This window comes from Aethalodelphis obliquidens, unplaced genomic scaffold (genome assembly GCF_003676395.1).
Source record: "Aethalodelphis obliquidens isolate GAN/ISIS:26980383/991018 unplaced genomic scaffold, ASM367639v1 scaffold83, whole genome shotgun sequence".
NCBI lineage: Eukaryota > Metazoa > Chordata > Mammalia > Artiodactyla > Delphinidae > Aethalodelphis > Aethalodelphis obliquidens.
The window spans coordinates 7,403,272-7,427,098 of NW_020838027.1; the positions used below are offsets into that span (position 1 = coordinate 7,403,272).

A 23,827-nucleotide genomic window follows, 5' to 3' on the forward strand; every position below is an offset into this window, starting at 1 on the left:
TACCTATCTCCATGCAGTGTTTTTGTGATGAATGTGTGCAGTTTGCACGGGGCTGTGAAAAATCCTATTCCACCTCTAAGACCAGCCAACGAAGTCTCCTTCAGTTGGCCCTCTTAATCACCTGGCATTCTATAGCGGTGTAGTACTGTTTATCAGGATCAGAAATTTACTCATTAATTTAAAAAACTAAACATCTAATATGCATCCTAAGAGTTAATTCATTGACAATATTCAAAGGACTGTGAATAAAGAATGAGAACTACAAAATAATGAAAAATGTGCGTAATTTTTTTCAGAGTTTTGACTGGTTTGGCCAGTAGAAATTCATCGGTAAGTGAATCTATTGGTTCCTTATGTTTATGTTAGAATTTTTTGAGTAGAATCTTGAGTAAATTATAAAATAATTTGGAATTTAGTTACTGCAGTAGCATCCATTAAGCTTCCAGGTTCTTGAACTGAAAGCTGATTTGGACTGCAATGAAATAGTACATTCCGTTAAATAATATTTGACTTGGATTGCTGGATTTAACTATGATAATCTGCTATGTGGTCTATTGAATTAATGTAACACTTTGGATTCATGTATATCATAAGACATATATGAAAAAAATTAATTGATTTATCCTCAAGGCGCAGTAGTATTCATCTCTATAGTTCAATATATTATGAAAACACCGCTTTTGGAGAATTCTATTTTAAATATGTTTGTTTTTATTTTTAGAAAATTTAAGTTCATTAAAATATGTTTGTGAATGTCCATACCAAATGAACAAGTGAGTTATTTGAGATTATAATCACTGAAAATACTCCTAACCAAGAAATGGATATGCTTGAAAATGTAACATGTTCTACTGATATGAGAACCAGAAAAGAACTTTAAGGCATATTTTGAGAGCCTGTACCTATCCATATTAATCAATGTTATCCTTAATGAATAATTATTTCCAGTTAGGAACAACAATTTAAACTGTTACATAGTATTTAATCTGTATAATAAACCTGTCATTATTAAAATAAGAAAGTGGTATATGGATGGTGAATAGAAAACAGGTTTCTTCTTTCCAACAAAGATCAAAAAATTATTTAAAGTATATTGGTTTAAAGAAACACAGGTCTCAGACAGACCTGGATCTTTCCTCACATTCTCAACCCACTTCTTACTCTGCTCATCATCCTGTCAGGATGTCTCACTTCTAGGGTCCTTAATTGTTAACTTTAGTAACTCTCTAACTTTTAAACACACAGTCAACTTTCTTCTGAATACTGCGAAAATCTTCATCTATATTTATCATAGCTTATCTCCATCTCTGATCAATGATAAGTGAAAAGATATTTGATGTGAAGTGATTGAATATAATGTCCATGGACTTTTGATTCTATGTGGAAGTTTTATGATATGACACAGAAGCTGTCATATGTTTTTGCACCAGAGTGAAGCCACTACTGGGATGAGTAAAGTGTGCTGAAAGCTGTGGCATAAGATGGGCATTCCAAGGTTTAACAAAAAACTAACTACCCATGATTAGCAATAAAGACATTGAAGCTTGAAGCAAAAGTCTCTTCTAGGTTTATATGAAACACACAGAACATCCAAACAGAACACAAATGATGCTATTGGACATCTGTCCAGGTTTAATAGCATTCTTTAGTAAGATGGAGTTGAAAATTTATTCAGAATCCACTGTGTATTTTCTTAGATCATTGTATATTACAAAGGACAATCTAAATGTAATTCTCATTGCAGAAATGTTCACTTCCTGTAAATGCATATTGTTTTAATCTTCATAAAACTCATGTCAGAGTCCTTGTAGGTATATTTTAAAAAATATATCTGAAGTCTGTGGATCCTAGTTGATTGTTAATGTTAAGATTACCCAGAAAATTCTGTTGGGATAAAGCTTATTAATATCTCAGTAGGCTTCTCATTACAGCTATGCATTCTTTGGAAATATAAGAAGATCCCATATGCAACTTAGATTTTTATGCTATAGTCATTATTAGAGTGCCCAGGCTATGTTTCTCAAAATGGGATACACACATATACCCCTGTTCTGTTTCAAATTCAAAGTGAATTTAACTCACAATAAATTACTGATTTCTGCAGTAGTACATGGAGGCGTGTCAGGGGGATATGAGAGAATAAAACTGACATCACTGTGAAGCATCATTTTTAATTGAAAATTTGGGGAACAAACATTTCAAAATTAAAACTATTAAAGGTTAATTGTAGAATATATTTTGAATTCCACATGAATTTTCAGATAAAGCAAGAGAAAAAATTGTGCTAATGGCCACCTGCTTTGAACTACTCCTCTAGACCTCCCGGGGCTTAGCATCAATCTTTCCTTTAGAGGTCCTTTGGCAGAAAGTTTTAGGAGCACTACATGGCAGTTTTTAAATGTACATAAGGTCCTTATTTTCCATACTTCAAAAGGGGAGATGAAGAAAAGGACTGGACTTAAACAAAACACCCACCTTATTGGGAAAACAGTTTTCAATCTCGAGTTTCTCAGTATCTGCAATAACTTCTCCATTAGGTAAAATAGTATAAATAAGCAACTGGGCTGTAGGAGCAATGTCTGATTCCACTTGAAAGGAGAAGGAAAATACCCCTTTCACTGGAGAGTAAAGAAAGTTCAAGATCATAGATTAGGAAGAGGGAAGAGTTTCATTTTATAAAGAAGAGGTTCTCAAATTATTTAACTTATTTACATTTGGAGCATATTGAAGTAAGACTTGCATTTATACCATTTTGTGTGCATTAGTATTCAATAAATATATGCTGAACTAATGACATTTTCCCTTAAAGATGTAGGTTAAATTGTTCATTTCCTCTGCGGAAGTAGAAAAGAACATTTAGTGAATGTCTCTATTTTTAAATTAAAAAAAAGACGTTAAGAATTCAAGAGAGAAGAACTTTTAGACACCTTTAATGATCTCTATCTATGATCCAGTCAGCACAGTTCTTGTCATATGCATGAGGCCAAGTCAAAGAATGCAGCATAGTCTCTACCTTCAGGCCATTTAAAACACAGCCGAGATACAGGTACAAATAATCACATACAAAACAGTATGCCTCCGATTTTTATAAAAGAATTCAATGCATTTATCTTAGTGGTTACTTTCTGTGTGAATTACATAGTGTTTAATTCATGTATCTGCTTAATCTTCTCAAAAATGTTCTGTTTTATCTTTGTAGCATAAATTTCTTTAAAAACTATAGCCTTCCTGTATCTATAGAAGATCTGAGGGCAGCTTGTGGTGAAAATACACAAAAACAGCAGGGTCAAAATAAATTTGAAACAATGATACTGAAACCATATGAAATTGGACTTCTCAAGCAGGGTTAAACAGAGGCAGGAATAAATTTTATTAAGAAGCTATAACAGGGCTTCCCTGGTGGCTCAGTGGTTAAGAATCCACCTGCCAATTCAGGGGACATGGGTTCGAGCCCTGATCCCGGAAGATCCCACATGCCGCAGAGCAACTAAGCCTGTGCGCCACCACTACTGAGCCTGCGCTCTAGAGCCCATGAGGCACAACTACTGAAGCCCGCGCGCCTAGAGCCCGTGCTCCACAGTAAGAGAAGCCCGCACACCGCAATGAAGAGTAGCCCCCGCTCACCGCAACTAGAGAAAGACCATGCACAGCAATGAAGAACCAATGCAGCCAAAAATAAATAAATAAATAAAAATAAAGTTCCCTTTAAAAAAAAAAAAAAGCTATAACAGATGGTTAAACACTAGAGTGCTTAAATTTAACACTGAGTTTCCCAGAAATCAAAGACAAATGGAAAAGCAACCATTTACATAGTCATCATCAAATAAAATGAAGTGTATTTTTTCTTAGAGAGACACTTCCTTCTCCCCATTTCACCTCTCAAGATACTCAGTATACTATATAGAATTTAAACTCTATTACAGGAACTGATTTTGAAGAAATTGCCTTAGGAGGCAGTTTGATTTTTGATATGCTATTAGGAACAATCTTACCTGCTCTAGAAAAACCAATATAATGATCAATCCCATAAAAATCAATGATTAAATGGAGAATTAGAGGGACTGTCCATATTTGAGTGCCTGAATTCAATTTTTTTAAGCAATAAAAAAAACTTTTAGCAAGAGAGATTTTACAATACATATTCTTTATTTTTTCTTGGAAGTACTGGCTCACCTTGGGTGAATGGGCTTTTTGATCTTTCTAAATATGCTTTGTTAATAAATATTGCTTTAGTAAAATGATAGCCTATAACTATTCAAATGAACAGAAAAAAGGAAGCTACTTATGAGATTTAGCCTGGGGACATGTAACAAATAAAGAGACTAAATGTACTTATCTTTTCATAATAGATTATTTCTTGAAAAGTTAGTTATTCTTCCTGGGATAACAGATATCAATGGATATTTATGATTCAAGAAAATCTAGAAGGAGAGTATGATCTAAAAGAGAGAGGCAGGAGTATAAGAGAGATTTGAAGATGGTGTGTTGTTGGCATTGAAGATGGAAGAAGAGGCCATAAACCAAGGAATGCAGGAGGTCTTTGGAAGATGGAAAAGGTGAGGAAACAAGTAACCTCCTAGAGTTCCGGAAGGAATGTAGTTCTGCTCACAACTTGATGTTAGCCTGTAAGACTTCTGATCTACAGAATTATAAGATGATAAATTTGTGTGGTTTTTAGCCAGAGAGCTTCCTACAGAAGCAATAGGAAACTAATACAAAAACATACAGAGTAAAATTTTTCTTTGGAGATTTTCTGCATTTTTCTATTATTTTCTGCATTTAAAAAATTTAATAAAATGAATATATTTTACTTTAGAAATAAAATTTACAATATAGAAATGCTATAAAAAAGTTCTAAATGGACTAAAATGAACCTAGTATCCTTCTTTTATCAGCTTCCTCAACTTTGGTTGATGGAAGAAAGCTGGTGACCATTTCCTCCAATGTAAGAAATAGCTTCATCTTGCTAAAACGTTTAGGATTTGACAATTTGAGAGAAAAAATAGGAAAATAGGAAAAAAAAAAATAGGAAATCCTGGAAGTACTTACTCTCTCCTTGTTTAATGGACAACACATGGGCTCCTGACTGAGCGATGCTTCCTCTTGCTTTGATCTGAAGGCAGAGGGAAATACATGTATTATCATTTTAAAGGGTACTTATTAAACTTACTTAAACATATGTATAATACACAAATAAATAATAACTCGCTACTTCAACCCAGAAGTTGTTTTTGTTCACTAAATTTCTCTTTCAATATTTTCCTATACATAGAGTTTAAATAATAAATTTTACTTCAAACAACATACTTTAAATAAGAAACATAAAATTTTACAATGCTTTAGAATTTTACTTAATGTTACTACTTATCTTGAATATTAATATTTTAAATTTACATATTCTTTCAACAAATATTTTAAGCATCTATTATGTGCAAAGCAATATATAGTGAAGGCAGGTATAAAATATATGTAAGTATTCTCTATTGTTGCCTCTATTTAAAAAAAAAAAAACTATGTGCCAGGTACTGAACTAAATAATTTAGTTTTAAGATTTTTATTTAGTTTTGACTATAACTCTATGAAGTAAGTATAAATACTATCTTCAGTATTCAGATGAGATGATTGACATTTCTCTTTACAAATGAGATTAAGTAAATTACCTGAGGTCCCATAACTAGAAAGCAATAAAGCTAAGATTCTAACTTACTGTCAATTTTTTCACTTTTTTATAGAATTAAAAAAATACTATTTATAGTTAATGTTCCTACACAGAATTTCCTACACATAAGTTTTTCTTCTTAAAAAGACTTACTTGGATAACTACCAGCTTTGAATATTTTAAATTTTTGTAGATCAGTAGGTATACTGACCTGAAAAGGATCATATCAATTTATAATATGCCTGTCAATGTACTTTTCCCTGCAGTTACACCAGTTCTTGAACTTTGTAAATTATTTAGAACCTTTATAGGAATAAAATACTACTGCTTTATTCTTTTAATTTTCACTTCTCCAATTAATGTTAAATTGACATTTTTCCAGAAGATTGTTTATAATTTTTATTTCCTATTGGCTAAGTTCTTGATTTTTATCCTTCGCTTATTTATCTACTGGGTTCTAGGAAAAACAATCTTTTTTGTCTAACAAGGCATTTGTCTTAAGCTCTTTCCTCTTCCATTCAATAATTTTCCATTGGAACTCAGAAAAAAAAAAAAGTTTTTAAAAGTTTCAGTGGAGACCAGAATATAAATGAAAAATTAAAGCATTAATTTGTTAGGAAACAACTTCTCTTCACTCATAAAAACATTATATTGATATAAAGAGCATTACTTAGATAGGAACTCTATCTTTTTAGGGTCTACATAATTAGGAAGCACTACACTGGCCTTTATTCTTACCAAATAATAGAAGGTTAATTCTTTTTCATCATTCAGAATCTGTCCATTCAGGATGTAGTGTGCCCGAATCTCCTGGGTTTGCCCACAGGCAATGGTACCAGCCACAGGTTCAAGGTGAACATAACTCTTGCTTGGGGAAAAAATATGCTTTACAGTGTGCTGTGCTGGTGTGTGAAATTCTTCAAGCCACCAGTTATCAAAACAGAGTTTATTTTGCTTGTAAGTGACCTAATGGATAGAATAAAGGTCTTAAGTAGGTTATTTGTTATTAACATATATTATGTATATATTGGTCACTCTGTCATTTACTGAAGATTTTGTTAAGAATCATGCTTACTTGGTTTCATTATAGGCTGCCTTCCCAAATAAAGCATAATCTCTAAAAACTTTCCCTTAAATTTATTTAAGTTTACACCATACTGATTTAGTAGGTATTATTCACTCATAATCAAGATCAATTACTTTTTCTTCATACCCTTAACACAAAACAAAAATAGTGGTATAACAAGGAAACAAGGCAAAATCTAATTTGTAATAAAACTGTTGAATTTTCAAGAGACTATCAAGATGTTCTAATATTTAAATGTCTCCTGAAACTAGATCATGCTGTAAACAGAGTCTATCTAAAGTAAAAGTTTCTGACAGAGAATTTTTCATTTCTTATTGTTTAGTTCTCCACATTGCTTAATTTCTGCTTTAGTCTTATCACCTTTTCTTTTCTCTCTGGAGTTCACCTGCTTCCCATGTACCCTTAAATTCTGTGGCCCCAGTGATCTGTGTCTCTTTAGTCCCAGATGCCCCTTCCCACTTACCAAAACTGAAATGAAAGAAGATGTGAAATTACTGGTATCAATGGAAATGTTCACCAAACCATGCTCATTCGTAGTAAAGCTGGCATGGTATGCAAGTACATCCACGTCGACAACTACAGTTTTATTGGGGATTGGCTGATCCTTCTCATCAACTAGAAGAACCTAGAAATAGGAAAGCGATAGCTGGTTCCGGGTGTTATATAGCAATAACATTTTCTACTCTGTCGTATTCGCCTCTTGACGCCTTGGCCACTGTCACTTAACGAAGATCTTAGAATGTGAAAATAAGATTTGTTTTCTGGGCTCTAAAATATTTTTCTTTTTGACATTTATATTTAGATAACTTATGAGCATTCAACTGAGAACAGCCAATAGTGGACTCATGATGTTACCTTCCCAAATTTTCTTCATCTCTGGTGTTCTCTATCTCAGTATATAGGGCTTCTATCCATCTGGTAATTTATGCAGGAATATGTAGGGCCTTATTTTTTTGGTCATGTTCTCTCTTTCACTGCCTATATATAACAGTGCCTATATCTAACCCCTTGCCAAATGCTAACCCTTCCCCTGCTAAACATCTTTTATTCCTATTTACTTCTCTCCAAATCTACTGCTTCCATTCCAGTTAAAACCACAATATTTTTTCCCATCCGGTTTCCTATATCTTTCTATTTAAGTTTATGCAGTCCCCCCTCTGCTGCTCTGTCCTTGCTTCAAACCATTCCCTATACAGTTTAAACTACACTGCTCATGTCATTCTCCCTAAAACTTTCAGTAACTTCTCAATCCAAAATTCTGAACATAACCTAAAACACACTTGGTTCTTTGATCCTGAAAAAGCTGTTGTACACCTACAGCCTTGGCTGTTCTCTCATCTTTCTTAAATTTCTGGCCAAGTCATATTCATCCTCCAAGTCTTCAGTTTTCTCATGCTTTTCTCTTGACCTGAAATGGTCTTGCCCCATTATTAATTTCTTGCCAATTTGATACAAAATACTGGAATACCTTAAGACAATATCAAATTCGTATACATCAATAAAATGAGGAAATTGCCTGTAAACTGTCAATTCAAAGATTAGTTACTACAAAATAAAATGTAAAATGCCTAGAAATCTTACATTTCCTTGATAGTTTACTAAATTGGATATCAGTCTTATAATTTAGCAATATTATTATGAATATTGAGCCTTGAAACTAAAAAAATTAAAAAACTAACAATAATAAAAACACTAAATGAAAATATCTTATTCTTTCTATAGAAAATTATATTATAAAATCAGTTTATAAAGAGGCAATCAAAGAGTATGCAGCCAAACTATACAGGAAAAGTGTATTATAAAGGTGTGTTAGGAAGTTAATTAGTAAGAATATGCTTTTTTGGGGGGATTCTGTGACAATATTTGCCTTTCAAATTTGTTATATTCTTTTCTTACTCTAAATAAATATTCATTTTTATAATAAATTTTGATTTTGTGATATAAAAATTTGTTTTCTTAAAAGCCACATCCCCCCAATTATGATTATATTGAAAAGATTACTTTACCTGCCCAAAGAAAGGGAGCCCACGTCTGTAATGTGAATCCACTTTAGTAAATTTCAGTTTGCTTAAGGTGTTTGTGATTTTACATGATCCATGTCCAGTTAATTCCAACCCTGAAAAATAATTCAGTGAAGCTGAACTGTTCCATATATTCAGCTCACCTCATACTTCCATCCCATTTTCACTCCATTATAACAAAATACCATCCATATACTCTTTTCTTAGTCTTTCCAGAATTTCTCATGCTTAGAAAATCATTGTTATCCATACTTCCTCAATTCTCTGTTTTCACAAATATTCTGCTTGTTCCACACATGTTCTTGAGAAGTTTTTCACCTCATCTCCTCTGGGATCTTGCTGTATCTTTGTGTCTATTTCACATCCATGTCTTCCCCCAACAACTTTCTGCATACATCTTGATTCTTCACATTGGCCTAAAAATATTCTTAAATTTCTATCACAAACTACTTCCCCAGCAAAAACATTCTTTTTACCACGTGGTGAAAAGTATAGCCAATAGCCGGTGCTCTTCCATTCAGTGAAGTGTGATCTGTATTTTAACTCCATCATCTAAAGCACCGCTCTATCAAGTCTAAAAGATCCTTTATTTTCCCCCAATATGGTATTCTCATCTCAGACCTCATTAAAATGAACTCTCAGAATTACTTCATACATAAGTATCACTGAAACCCTACCAGTGGCATCTAAGAAATTGTCCTTATTTCCCCTAACCTTGTGACTTCTAGTTTTATTTTGCTGACTTATCTGATACTATTTCCTAACTGCAGTTGTTTCTGGTCTTGGGGCCCTAGTTTTCTGCCTCTAGCCTCAATTTAGCAATGCCAAGTGAGCTCACTTTCAGAACACTTGCATTTACTCTTAGGAGGATCTGGACACAATGAGAATGGTTTCAGATTTACATTTCTCGTTCTGATTTTGTTCTGGCTTCCTTTTGAAATTGTCAAAATGAATTTCATTTTGACATGAATGGAATGAATCAACTTCCATTTTGATATTCCAATCTGTGATGAATTACCTTTGACACATTCTCATCACCATAGCTCTTTCTCATCTTTTCCTTATCTTGGTTAATGACATTTCCATTTCCCTGGCCCCCAAGTTGTAGTCTTTGGGGTCACCTTTGAATAGTATTCTGATGTATCACATTGTAACACATTTTTCATCTAGCCTGTCCTTCTCATGCCTACTGGAATTAACTTTTTAAAAAAAATCAATTTATTTAGGTCATTCTCCTTAAATATATCCGAAGATATCCAATGTTTTTCATAATAAAGTCTGATCTCTTTAGTACATGATTTACTTTTCTAAACACCTTAGCACCAGCCTACTTTTTTAAGGTTCTCCTGGGACTGAACGCATTTGTTTTATGCCTATTACGCTTTCCTGGTCCATCACTATCTTTCAAAATACTATCCATTCTATTCAAATCTGCTCAAATGTTACTTTTCAAAGCCTTCTTCAGCTCTATATTAGAATTAACTCTCTCCATGCTCATTTGGCCCTTATTTTTTACATTTCCTGTGGAAATTTTATTACGGTTATATATAATACATGCATACATATATGCATAGCCATATATATAATTTCTCTTTCGATTCCTAATTCCTTGAAGGCAGAGACCATGTCATTGTCATAGTCCCCAGAAACTATAAAGCATTTTACATGGAATGGAAGTTTGATAAATGTTTAATAAATTAATAACTATTTAAAAATAATACAAACCTGTTCCCTCCTCTCTGACCTTGGCTTCCACTAGTAATTTCATGTCATATCCTTTTTGTCTCAGATGAAATATTTTACTTTTTACTAGTTGTGTGAAACAGCCTTCCTCGTCTGCCTGAAGAGAAAGGAAGAGAATTCCTGGGTCCTCTGATTTGTGATTTAAAAAGTCAGTTACCAACCTATGAACATTTTGTGTTGGCCACAGAAGGAAATTTTACAAATGTTCTGACCATCTTTTGGGTGCTTATCTTTTCCCAAGCCTCCAAATGATACAAAATTTCTTCATTAATCATTGAGTTAATCATTGCCAACCTTTGCCTTCTCCCCTCTCTTCCAAAAGCCTATCCAATTTCTGTCATATTAAACTTCCTAGAGTTTCCCCAATGTGCCATGGTATTTTGTAATTCTATCTCTTTGTGTGTGTGTGTATGTTGTTCCTCAAATAACATTCTTTCTTCCATTCCCAGCTTGGCCAACAGTTACTGCTCTCCTAAACTCAGCTCAGACATAACATGTTCTAAGGAGCCTCTGTAATGACCTCCACCTAAATATCAACTAGGGACTGTATTTTCTTAACTGTGATATCTAGGTCATTAAAAAAAAAACATATATTCATTGACTAGATGAATCATTATAGCAATTAGATCTCTAAACTAAACGTCGGGTTTCCTATTATAATAAAGATTTGTTTATATTTTTGTACCTATTTACATGAAAATATTTATTGCATAATTAAATTTAATCTTATTTAATGTACTTATATGCAGATATCATGACTCATTTGAAAATAGAAATTAATCCTAGTCTCCCTGATAATAATAAGGATTTTGGCAGCTAGATTTCTCTCATGTTTATCTTGCTTATCGATGTTTATCTTTTTTTTTTTTTTTTTTTTGGCGGTACGCGGGCCTCTCCCTGTTGTGGCCTCTCCCGTTGCGGAGCACAGGCTCTGGACGCGCAGGCTCAGCGGCCATGGCTCACGGGCCCAGCCGCTCAGCGGCATGTGGGATCCTCCCGGACCGGGGCACGAACCCGTGTCCCCTGCATCGGCAGGCGGACTCTCAACCACTGTGCCACCAGGGAAGCTCTCGATGTTTATCTTGAACTTCATCATCATATTCACCACCCTAGCCTTTCATTTATTTGGTCTCTACAACTTTGATAACTTGCTTTTCCACACCCTTATAGTGTCCGCTCACGTTGCCACACCCTGGACTTTTATATACTCTTCCCCTGAAATCAGTATTCATACATTTCATTTGTTAATACGTGTCCTACTGCTGTTTCCCTTAGTTATTCTTGCTCCACTTTTTCTCTGATGTACTCGAGGCCTCCAGTTCATCATGCCTCTCAGTCCCCCTCTCCTCAACCTGAGGCTGGTTTCAGTCTCCGCTATGCAGGGTAGATTCCATAGGGTGTCATTTGATTCTCCCACTAGCCCAATTCTTAGTATCTGTCACATTCTTCTTCTATTATATTTGATAAAAGCCAACTTTGGAGACTTCCACATCCTTTTATGCCCATATACCTGGCATGTCAATTGCGGTCAGAAGGAAATTACAAAACTGGCCAAATAAATACCAGTATAAATCCATGAGCCCCACCCTCAAGTTGGTTCCGATCATTGCCAGGCAATCTTAAAATGTGTCCCTTACTCCACACTTCTCCCAGGTGACTATTTCAAACACTACTCTCATATTGTATTGTATTGTAGTGTATTCTCTATTCTATTATCAGCCACAAGAAAACAAGATCTGGTGTTACTGTCCTGGGGAGAGTGATTTCCATATACCTGTTGACTAAATTCTTCACAGATACTTTGTGAATGTTTTCCATGGCAGGTAGAACTGTATCGTGAATATCTTCTGCACACGTTAATTGTCACCAGACCACGGACAGGCTTTCCATATGTATATCTATAACAGTAAAGAGTCATACAAAAAATACGTAACATAAATAACTCAGATGTTCTTCACAGGATTTGATCCATTCATATACCCATCTTACTCATTGACAGCAATTGTATTTCCTTCCAAAGCATTTGTACTTTAGAAGCACTTATTCTGAAACTGTGTCTTAATTATCTACAACTCTAAGAGAAAATACTTACTGAATACTGAAATACTTTTTGAAACTCCTCCAAATGGAAAAGTAACAATGCAGTTTTTTCTCAGATCTTCCTTCCCTCTCAGCTGAAGTAAAACTTCAGCTGAGAGGGAAGGAAGATCTGAGAAAAAAACTGCCTTATTTCCTTCTTTCTCTGCTGTCAGATTATCTAGGTTATGCTTCTACCTTTGCCAATACCTCCTAAGTTGTTTTAGGAAAAAAATTAGGGAAGCATACACAGTGTATTTCTAAGTCCTCCCTAACTCATGTATATTTTAAGAGGATAAATGAGGAATTAAATGGGAAAGCACTAGCTATAGAACAAAAACATTATAAGTGAACAGTATCATGATGACAGTCGGATTCTGCCAAATATGATGGAGAGATGTGATGTGGTATGGTCTGAATATTTATGTCCCCCCAAAATTCACTTGTTGAAATTCTAAACCCCCAAAGATTGATAGTATTAGGAGGTGAGGCCTTTGGGAGGAGGGTGAAGTTCTCATGCATGTGTTAGTGCCTTTATAAAAGAGGCTCCAGAGAGATCTCTTGTCCCTTCCTCCATGTAAGGACACAAGGAGAAGACACCAGTTATGAACCAGAAAGAGGACCTTCACCAGAACTTGACCATGTTGGCATCTTGATCTTGGATTTACCTGCCTCTAGAACTGTGAACAATAAATTTCTGTTGTTAATAAGCTCCCCAGTCTGTGGTATTTTGTTATGGCAGCCTGAACAGACTAAGACATGATGTGAAGCTGAACTTAGTCTATTGTTTCTTAAAGTATGCTTCATGGACCACCCACATTGAAATTCCCTGAGATATGCAGTGATAGTCAGAGTCCCAAATCCTTCCTCAGATTTATGACTGGAATCTCTAGAGGTGGAGCTGAGGAATCTACATTTTAACTAAGAACGTCCATAGATTCTGATGCAGACTTAGATTAGAGACTTATTGCCCAAACTGTGAAGCCCCAAGCTTCCTCTTTTTATAGTTTCCCCCTCCAAAAAAAAGTGCTGATAAAGTAATAAATTATTTACTAAATTTAATCACTTTGTTGAATCTTATCTTTAAATCTGAATCAAAAGCCTTTCCCTTTGATGGAAAAATTTATAGCATCAGAGCTGGTGAGAAGAATGAAAACATGTTTTACATGCTGTTTTTAGAAGCAAGAAGTACAATCAACCTCCTTGGTGCATGTAGGGGGTACTCTACTGCACTAAAAGGTAATCAGGGAAGAAATAAATGACATGTAGTTTTAATTCTACCTTATATATCCAGCCTTTAAGATAGAGGGTCTACTGAGCTTCTTTCTAGCTTTCCATAGTTTAAGAAATTGGGAACTATAAAAAAATGGAGATAATAGGACATGGAATAACATGGAATCTATGAGCATGGGCTCCAGAGTTGGATGACCCAGGTTCAATTTAAACCAGTGTCTGGGATATAGAAATATAGAAATGCTTCATGAAGCTAGAATTTTTTTTTTTTTTACTTTCAGAGGCAATATAGAATAGTGGTGAAGAGTTCAGGGTCTGGAGTGGACTGTTGGATTTAAATTCCAGTCTTCTGGAATTTACTGTCTGTAGGAACTTGAACAAGTTATTTTATCCTTTAAGTGTTGCAGTTTCCTCATTTGTAAAATGAGGATAATTATCCCCTTCTCATAGGGTTAGTGTAAGAAAAAAATGTAAATAAGTGCAAGGCACTTAAAACATTGCCTGGCACATTTTAAATGCTCAGTTAATAATTTTTATTATTAGCAGTAGAAGTGTTGTATGCCACCACCCCTGCTCCCTAGTCTGAGTTCAGACAAGTTGGGGAGAGAGTCATTCCTTCGCTAATTAAAATACTTCAAAGTCCAGTGATCATTATGGGCAATACAAATAAAGTAGGGAAAAAGAAATGAGGTGAAAAAAATGTAACTCACAGACTGCAGACGGATACCACAAATTCATCATCTAGAAAACCAATAGTCTTAGGCATTTTCACTTGGACTTCAAATTTGGGCAAAACTGTTATCAACAAAAGAGAAAAAAAATGGTGAGAGTGGGCAGGAGGTCCTGTAAGCATTAGTAATGATTCTGCTACAGAACCTTGTAACAAAGGGTCACATAAAGTGATTTCAATTACAATAAGGGGCAGCAGGGCCACTATTGGCAAAGGAGATGCCGTCATAACCATGGGCAGTTGGTACCATGTTAACTTGGTTAAGCTGGTATTATGGTTCCTAGAATCTCCTTCTCTGAATTTGTCCAAGATTTCAAAGGTGGGAGGAAAGTAGCATCATTAATCTCTGAAGATCCCCATGGTTAGACGCAGTTACAGGTACAGAGGGGCCAGCAGTTTCCAGTTTGTCCTTATTTTTTCCCTCTCTGTGTCCAGCTCTCTTCCTCCCAACTTCTAAACCCTGCTGACTCACAGAGACCCTAGGCCCACCATCAGCACCTGGTTATAGAAATACTGGAGTGGTAGGTAGGGAGAGGTAACAGTCTTCCATTGATTCTCCTGTCAGTTTCCCTTCGTGTTCCACTCTGGCATCTGAAGGTGCCCTTGTGAGTTCTGATCTGTCCATCCCCACCAATGCTTCAGGAGGACTGGTTAGTAATTTCCTCTGATCTACTATCTCCTCCTGTTGGACTCTGACTTTTCCAGCCTCTCTCACAGTTGTGTATAAGGCTTGTTATTTCTATAATGAATCCCTGTTCTATAATTCTCATGGCAGTTCTGGTGAGTTTTGAGAATCCTGTTTTTGTGATAGGTCTCCTTATCCATGGCATGATGTATTTAACTTAAGTTAGAAAATCCGCATAACTGATAACTAATAAGATGGTTTCAAGGTCTGATTACTATTATTAGAGTAGATTACATGTAGGTCACACAAAGCCAGGTTGTAATCCCAGGAAATACCTCCTGTTATAAGATATAGATCAAGAGATGCATGTAGATAACATAATGTATTGGTTAACAATTGATGTTTGAATAGGGTCAGATGGAACTATTAAAATTTCTCTTGCTTCTTGTTGGCTCTGTGATTTTGGTAAATTAGTAACTTTTCTAGTATTAATATGTTCGTTTGTAAACTGGAGAAGGTATAGGATCTGCTTCAGAGGGCTACTTTAAGGATTAAATGAGATAGTGCATGAAACGTGCTTAGCAAATATTTAAATAAATAAAAAGCCTTGCTGATTTTCAACTATTACATGCTAGATTTTTGCTTGTCACCTACATGTAAAAATGATCCAATCTTTCATTCTCTAATGTCATAAATATCTTGGACACATGCAGAATTCTTACCATATTCATTCACCTCGAAAGAGTGCTCTATTTTTTCCCCTGACTCCTTCTGCAGTATGACCTTGTAGGGACCCAGCGTGGGCTCCACAGAGAGTGGGAAAGAGAGCTGCTTGAGTCCCCAGTGCAAATTGACACTGTGCCATTGGAAAATCCGGTTCTTCTTGGGATTCTATAGGTAAAAACATCACAAGTTCATAGAAGCAACTGAAATATATAATTTTGAGTAGAGGAACAGCTTTTCAGGGAGAGTGACATTGGGAGGTGGACAGTTAGCTGATTGGTAAATTGGCACCAGAGGTATTAGCAAAGGTTTCTAGGAATTCTAGACTGAGCAAAGGACATCTTTCCCAGCTATGCGATATGACAGCTGATAGCACCTCTTTTTGAGATTATGCATACCCATCTTGTTTAGAAATATTGGAAGAGCCACTAACTTGCATCATCTCAGGGAATTTTGTTCCTTCATTTACATCTTATCTACTCTCCCCAGGATTTAAGAGAGAGGGAAAACAAGTGTTTTATTTAGTTTTGGTGAACTGCCGGTGGGGAAGGTGGAGGTGGAGCGAGGCAAGTTAACACAACTGGCAGTGAGTCCTCATCCCAACCGAGATACACAATACATTACCTACCTCAATATAAACCACTGGGAACTGAAAAGAAAGGAAGAGTATGAGTGTGAGATAGAGTTTAGAAAGAGAACACCATGACATTAGCATTAATACAGTATCGGGACCAGAGGAAGTAAGCCTGTTCATTTCTTGTCCAAATGAGGAGATGTGGCTCCATTTCATTCACAATACTTTATATGTTTAGTTTGGGACATATGCCTCTTAAGAAGTCATGACTTCCCTTTAATGAAATAATGTACAATTGAGAAACCTACATTTAGGTAAAAAGGTCCTAATAATAGTTTATTTTGCAGACGACGTTTATCTCTGAGAAATTCTCCATTTCTCTAGGAGAGAAGTGAAATGCACTTATTTTCTTCAGTTCAATGAAAATAATTGAGTCTTTAAGGGCATAATTTTAACTGAATATTTAATTTGTTTAAAAAATGTAGTTGATGAACTGATCTCCCTTATTCTCCAGCAGCGATACACTTTTGAGATCTTTCTGTGATAGATTTAAGAATCTCATATTGGTCTCGGTTCTCCGAAAGAATAGGTTTTACAATTTTGCCTGTTTCTGCCAATCTTACCCACTGTTGTGACACTCACCATTTCATTCAAAGGGTGAAAATTGACATCCACAGAGACAATGCGGAATCTCACTGAAACACAGAGATTTTTCTCATGAAACCCTCCAGTGGGAACTCAGGGTGGTAAGACAGATAACAACGTGCAAGGATTTCCATAAGTTAATAGAGAACCACACTTCCAACCCTTCAAATTGCTTTTGCTCATTTGGTTCTTTATACCTGTTTGTCCTGGTTTGTAGATGGGTTTGTCTGTCTGAACAAAGACAAGGCTTTCTGCTTTTGTTATGTGAATCCACTTCCTCTTTATGAAGTGCTGGGTCGGCCCTTTCACCTGCACAGTGATGAACGCTGAGGAAGATGATGACTCCGGAATCTGTAAAAACGAAATGAGCTGAAGAATCTGCCCAGATCCACTTCTGAATGTCTCAGCCTTTGTGATTTTCTCATTTCTCTGGTTAGTCCCGTGAAAATTAGTAAGGGACAGGGTCAAAGGTGATGCCCCCTCTTTTTATAGATTATTATGATCGTGTAACATGACAGCAACGAATTGTTGATTTGACTAAAGGAAAAATGTCATTGCAATAAAATGAACTAATTCTTCAACCAGTTATGACAATGAAGGCAATAACAAGCTCACATTTTCACAGCAATATGGTAGTATTAAAATAATTATTAAATTTTATTTTTCAACGGTCAAAATAGCATTACATATTATTGTTGGCAGTAAGCTGGTATGATTAACTATTTAATACTTTAAGTTAATTAAAGGTTACAAGGACAATACATTAACCATCAACCATCTGCGAGATCATACAGAAGTCACTTAACTTTATGAATCTATGTGTTTATATCTGTAATGGCATGAACATTATTTTCCTTAGAAGTTTACTTTAAGAGCAAAGATAATAATGGTTATAGAAGTCCTTCCTATAACCATTATTATCTTTTGTATGTTGCACCAGTTCTGTTTGTAAATATTATGTAAGTTTATTCAGTAGAACTTTTATTTTTAGACTCTAATTTGAAATTTGCTCTGTACTCCTCATTTTTTTCTTCCTTTTGCTTTTTTATTGTTGGGGGTCAGGATGCAAGGCATCGACTAACATGCTCTCTCTTGAATGCTCTCCCTTTTCCCAAGGAGGGATACTGACCATGAAGGAGCTGCAGTAGAAGGAGTGCTTCGCCCCCAGGTCTGTGAGGAGATTCCTGCTCTGCATCTCATACTCCAGAGTTACTGTCAGTTCCACTGTCTCATTCAGGTGATTAAGCACGACACAGGCCTTCTCGGTAACCCCAGCATACAGCTGTGATGGGACCAGGACCAGGTACTGCCTGCGGAGAAGAGGGGTCTGGGTCAACCATGGAAGAGTTAAAAAGACATCATTACTGTGGTTGTTTTCTAGATGATCTTTGCTATCGTCACCAATCAGACAGCAGAGCCAGATTTCAACAGGAGTGGAGAGGAGTATATTCTTCAAAGACCAATCCAGAAGGCCTTAGAAACTCAGAAAGCCCCTGCCAAGTTAAACATCAGTATGCTTCTCCTATACTGTGGAAATATTCACTCTCGATACTAGTAAACCTATTCATAAGTTATGGATAAGCACTCCATGAGTTGTTATATATTTTGTATAGAAATAATTTTCAAATTTAGAAATTTTCAATGAATCAAGTAAATGTGATCATACACACGCATGCGCACGCACACACGCACAGACACAAATATTATTCAGAAACCCTGCTGTTCATGACAACATGAATGGGCCTTGAGGGCATTATGCTAAGTGAAATGAACCAGATAGAGAAAGACAAATACTGATGGTATCTCTTACAGCATGCGGAGTCTTTAAAAAAAAGTCAAACTCAGAGACATAGAGTAGAAAAATGGTTACCAGGGAATGGGAGATGGAGGAAAATAGGGATAGGTTAGTAAAAGGACACAAACTTTCATTTATAAGTTGAATAAGTTCTGTCTGAGGATGTACTATATAACATGGTGACTATAGTTGATAACATTGTATAATTGAAATTATATAATTGAAATTTGCTATGAGAACAGAACTTAAGTGTTCTCACCCCCCCAAATAAATATTTGAGAGATAGATGTGTTATTCGTTAGATTAATCTATGTGATAGATTAATTAAACTCAATGGGGAGAATCCTTTCACAATATATATGTGTGTACACTTTAAATCTCTTACAAGTTTAATTCTCAGTTATATGTAAATAAACCCCAAAAAAACTTTAAATTTTTTTTAGTAACAAACAATATTATTAATCAGTTAATGATCATTGAAACCAGTAAGAAAACCTATCCACATGTGGTCTTGGGTTTCAATGGATGATATCACAAACCTCTTTGTTCCAGGAAACATTGAGAGAGAACGATAATACGTGGAGAGGAGCTGAATCGTTTTTCACTACTGTTTCAGAAGCAACCTTAGCTCTTTTCTTTCTTCCACTCTCTAGAGAGAAGAAAAACTAGGCTAATCATCAGACATATTACCATATACATGCAGAAGAAAATATTCTCCTGTTGCGGTTTGCCCATCGTTTACAATCACCTAAATGTGCTGCACTTTGTGATGTTCTGCTGGCCCATGACTCTCTCTCTTTCTGAAGTGTCCTGGTCTAGCTGGAAAACTTCTATTGGCTTCATAAGACTCATCTCAAAAGCAACTTTCTTATGTGGACTTTGGTGATGCCTCTTCCCTTGTATCAGTTCCCATGAAGAGTTAGGTTATCTCTGAGTATTCTCACAGAATCCTACAATGCCTGGTTCTGTTTTTGCATTTTATTTCATTCGCTGTGCACCATCTCTCTCTCTCTCTCTCTTTTATACTATGAGGTACTAAGGGCAGGGGCCACATTTTGTTAATCTGTATATTCTCAAATCTAATGCCAGCCCTTAAAGTTTTGCTGAAGGATTGAGTGAAATGACACACAAACCCTGGCTTGTCTGTAAGTCATGCATCCATCTTGGGAATACCTGCTTGGGGAAGATACAGACACTGAGTCACTTTACAATGGCCAAGACACTGCAGCCTTTTGCACCAGTCAAAAAAGAATTTATCTTTTTTTGGTAGGAATTCTATATTCTTATTTGATGAATGTTGCAGAATTCTATCATCTTATTTGGTAAATGTTTCACAAATGTTACTACCCTATATCGCTGAGTTTTCTAGAACTGGAGTATGCCTTTTACCACCTGTGCACTAACAATTTATCAACACTTCTGAGCTTTTTCAACAACAGATAATTTCAGAAGGAATCAGGAAATAAATAAAAAGACAGACATCAAGAAGCTGATAACACAATGGGAAGAGGAGGGCAATAGACTTTTCTGGAAATGTTGCTTACGGTTTGGAGGTAGCTGAAGCATCTCTGGGAAGGAGCAAGGAAAGCAGAATCAAGACTGGATTAGGCAGCTGACATCCCCTCATGGTGTAGAGAAGAATAGGAAAGAATGGGGCTCTTGAGTCCTTGATTCCTTGAACTCTGTCCTTGTTCCAGAATCACTGGTTTTTATTTTGCCTAATGGGCAGTAAAAGTAAATGGCTAACCATTTATTTTTGTAACATATTAACTACTTCCAGTATAAAAAAATCAATTGCAGATCACGTTCATCCACTTGCTCAAATTTTCTAAGTGCCTGAAAAATAGTATGTTGAGGCTACATTAGCTCTGGTTATTAATCAACACGTTAAATATCTTTAAGAAAAAACAAAGTAAATGACATGATTTGATGAAATCAATCAATACTCTTGATCTTTTTCTTTTTTAACAAGAGCTATTTATGTAAATACATATCCCAAATCTCTTCTTGGTAGACCAGGGAGCATCACATATTCTCCCAAGCTTCATCCAATACAGTTATTTAATGAAACAAAGAAATAAAATTTATCACAGATTTTAAACAAAGTATGAAGATAATCTCTCCTTTGTTTAAAAGCTTAGCTTTTGCTTTTTACAACTATCCTTATATTTGTTTGTTTATAAAGAAAATGAACCCATGTAATGCATTTTTATAGTTTCTTAGTTCATTTAACATCAGAATATAAAGTCAATAAATTTATTTTATCCTCTAAGGAAATAATATTTATGTGATGAACATTCTTATTTATTTTACTGTGAGAAATATAAACATTTTATCAATAGTGATCATCATCCTATTTGCTTTTCTAAGGAGATGGGATGTTAGAATCACTATTGATAAAATGTTGGTTTAAACTATAAAATGCAATATGAGGAGAAACAAGCACTCCCCTGGATGAGGTATATTTGGTTCTTGACATACATTTTTGTATATGATCTGAAAGAGTGAGAAATGAAGATACCGTACATGACAGTCCTTAGTGAACTATAAAACTACAGATTTGTAAGATATTAAAATTCACTATTTACACTATTTACAATAGCCAGGACATGGAAGCAACCTAAATGTCCATCAACAGAGGAATGGATAAAGAAGATGTGGTACATATATACAATGGAGTATTAGCCATAAAAAAATAAATCGTGCCATTTGCAGCAACATGGATAGACCTAGAGATTGTCATGCTGAGTGAAGTAAGTCAGAGAAAGACAAATATCATACGATATCACTTATATGTGGAATCTAAAAAAATGGTACAAACGAACTTACAAAACAGAAATAGAGTCACAGCTGTAGAAAACAAACTTAAGGTTAAGGGGTGGGGGAGGGATAATTTGGGAGACTGGGACTGACATACACACACTACTATATATAAAATAGATAACTAATAAGAACCTGCCATATAGCACAGGGAACTCTACTCAGTGCTCCATAATGACCTATATGGGAACAGAATCTAAAAAAGAGTGGATATATGTATATGTATGACTGAATCACTTTGCTGTGCACATGAAACTAACACAACATTGTAAATCAACTATACTCCAGTAAAAATTAATTAAAAAATAAATAAAATGCCAATCATGATAATATTTATTTATTTATTATTTATTTTTTATGGCCGCGTTGGGTCTTAACTGCAGCACGCAGGATCTTCGTTGAGGCATGTGGGCTCTTTGTTGTGGTGAGCGGGCTTCTCTCTAGCTGTGGTGTGCAGGTTTTCTCTTCTCTAGTTGTGGCGCGCGGGCTTCAGGGCGCGTGGGCTCTGTAGTTTGCAGCACACAGGCTCTAGTTGAGGCACAAGAGCTCAGTAGTTGCGGCATGCAGGCTTAGTTGCCCCGTGGGATCTTAATTCCCTGACTAGGCATCGAACCCATGTCGCCTGCAATCTAAGGCAGATTCTTTACCACTGGACCAGCAGGGAAGTCCCCCAATCATGATGATAGACTATGAGTGATATAATGCCAGGTCAGAGTAAAATGTAATAATACATTGTGCGAGCCCTTGGTAGTTGGTAAATGCTTGCTGAATGAATATAAAACTCTTCTGCTTCAATTTGGTTTCCTCTCTCGTTAGAAACTTTATGCTCTCTCCACTTCCATCCTGCACTCCCACACTGCCATAAATATCTTCATTCTCTGCCAGCTTAATATGGAATAAATTAATTTACAATAAATAATAAATGACTTTTAAGAAGTCTCTATGTTACTTTTCACAGGCATAATTATACTTTTTGGATATATACCAAGCCTATATTTTGGCCAAATGCCTAATGACTAAGTATAAAAATCCACATTTGGATGAAGCAAAATCACCATTGTAGTTTAAACTTCTGGAATAGAAGAATAAATCTGAAGTATTATCAAAACTTTATTGTTGTGATTTTTAATTGAAAATATTAGTAGATACATTTAAAATATTTATTGTAGAACATAAACAATATGTTCTCAGAATTCTCAGCTAAGGCTTACATATTCCTGTGGTCTTCAACTCTTTTTTCCTTGTATTCCCTAAAAGAATTTTATTAAGCATGTAACCCTTCACACATACTTGATTTCTAAAACTTCTCTTCACCAGTAAGATAACAAAAAGTGTATTATAAATACTGACATTTAAAAAATAAACTGTAATACGATTTTTAAAATGTATCCAATGAAATGTAAATACTGCAGTCATTTATTGCTTACCATCATCTATTTAAAACATACATGAAGTCTTCTTTTACAATTTGGAAATCTTACATCATTCTTGTTTTTCCTTGATCTTGGATTTCCATTCTAATTCCCCAGATAATTTTATCCTGGTATTTTATGCTTCAATATACTTTAAAGGTCACTCTATCATACATTACTGAAACTAAAGATAATCGAAACTATAAAAGAGGTTCTTGTACCTGTACAGTTCTGAGTAGTAATAAACTTTACTGGATCAAGTTATCATTACAAGTATTGTTAATATATTCTTTATTTTAAATAAATTTATTTTATTTATTTATTTATTTTTGACTGCATTGGGTCTTCATTGCTGCGTGTGGGCTTTCTCTACTTGTGGTGAGCGGGGGCTACTCTTTGTTGTGGCATGCGGGCTTCTCATTGCGGTGGCTTCTCTTGCTGTGGAGTCCTGGCTCTAGGCACGTGGGCTCAGCAGTTGTGGCACGTGGGCTCAGTAGTTGTGGCTCACCAGCTCTAGAGCATAGGCTCAGTAGTTGTAGCACACAGGTTAGTTGCTCCGCAGCATGTGGGATCTTCCCAGACCAGGTCTTGAACCTGTGTCCCCTGCATTGGCAGGCATATTATTAGCCTCTGTGCCACCAGGGAAGTCCCTGTCAATATATTCTTTATCAAAACTGTATATAT

At 35.5% G+C, this 23,827-nt stretch overlaps 1 long non-coding RNA gene across 2 annotated transcripts in view; it reads left to right on the forward strand.

Annotated features, from left to right (window-relative positions):
* Positions 1-21,542, forward strand: part of LOC113612976 (uncharacterized) — a 171,433-nt gene extending 149,891 nt beyond the window's left edge. For both annotated transcript variants that reach the window (XR_003430043.1, XR_003430042.1), the window contains 3 exons: positions 297-330; positions 18,233-18,419; positions 18,498-21,542. This is a non-coding gene — a long non-coding RNA (uncharacterized LOC113612976). The remainder of the gene's footprint in view (positions 1-296; positions 331-18,232; positions 18,420-18,497) is intronic.
* The last annotated feature ends 2,285 nt before the right edge of the window (positions 21,543-23,827 follow it).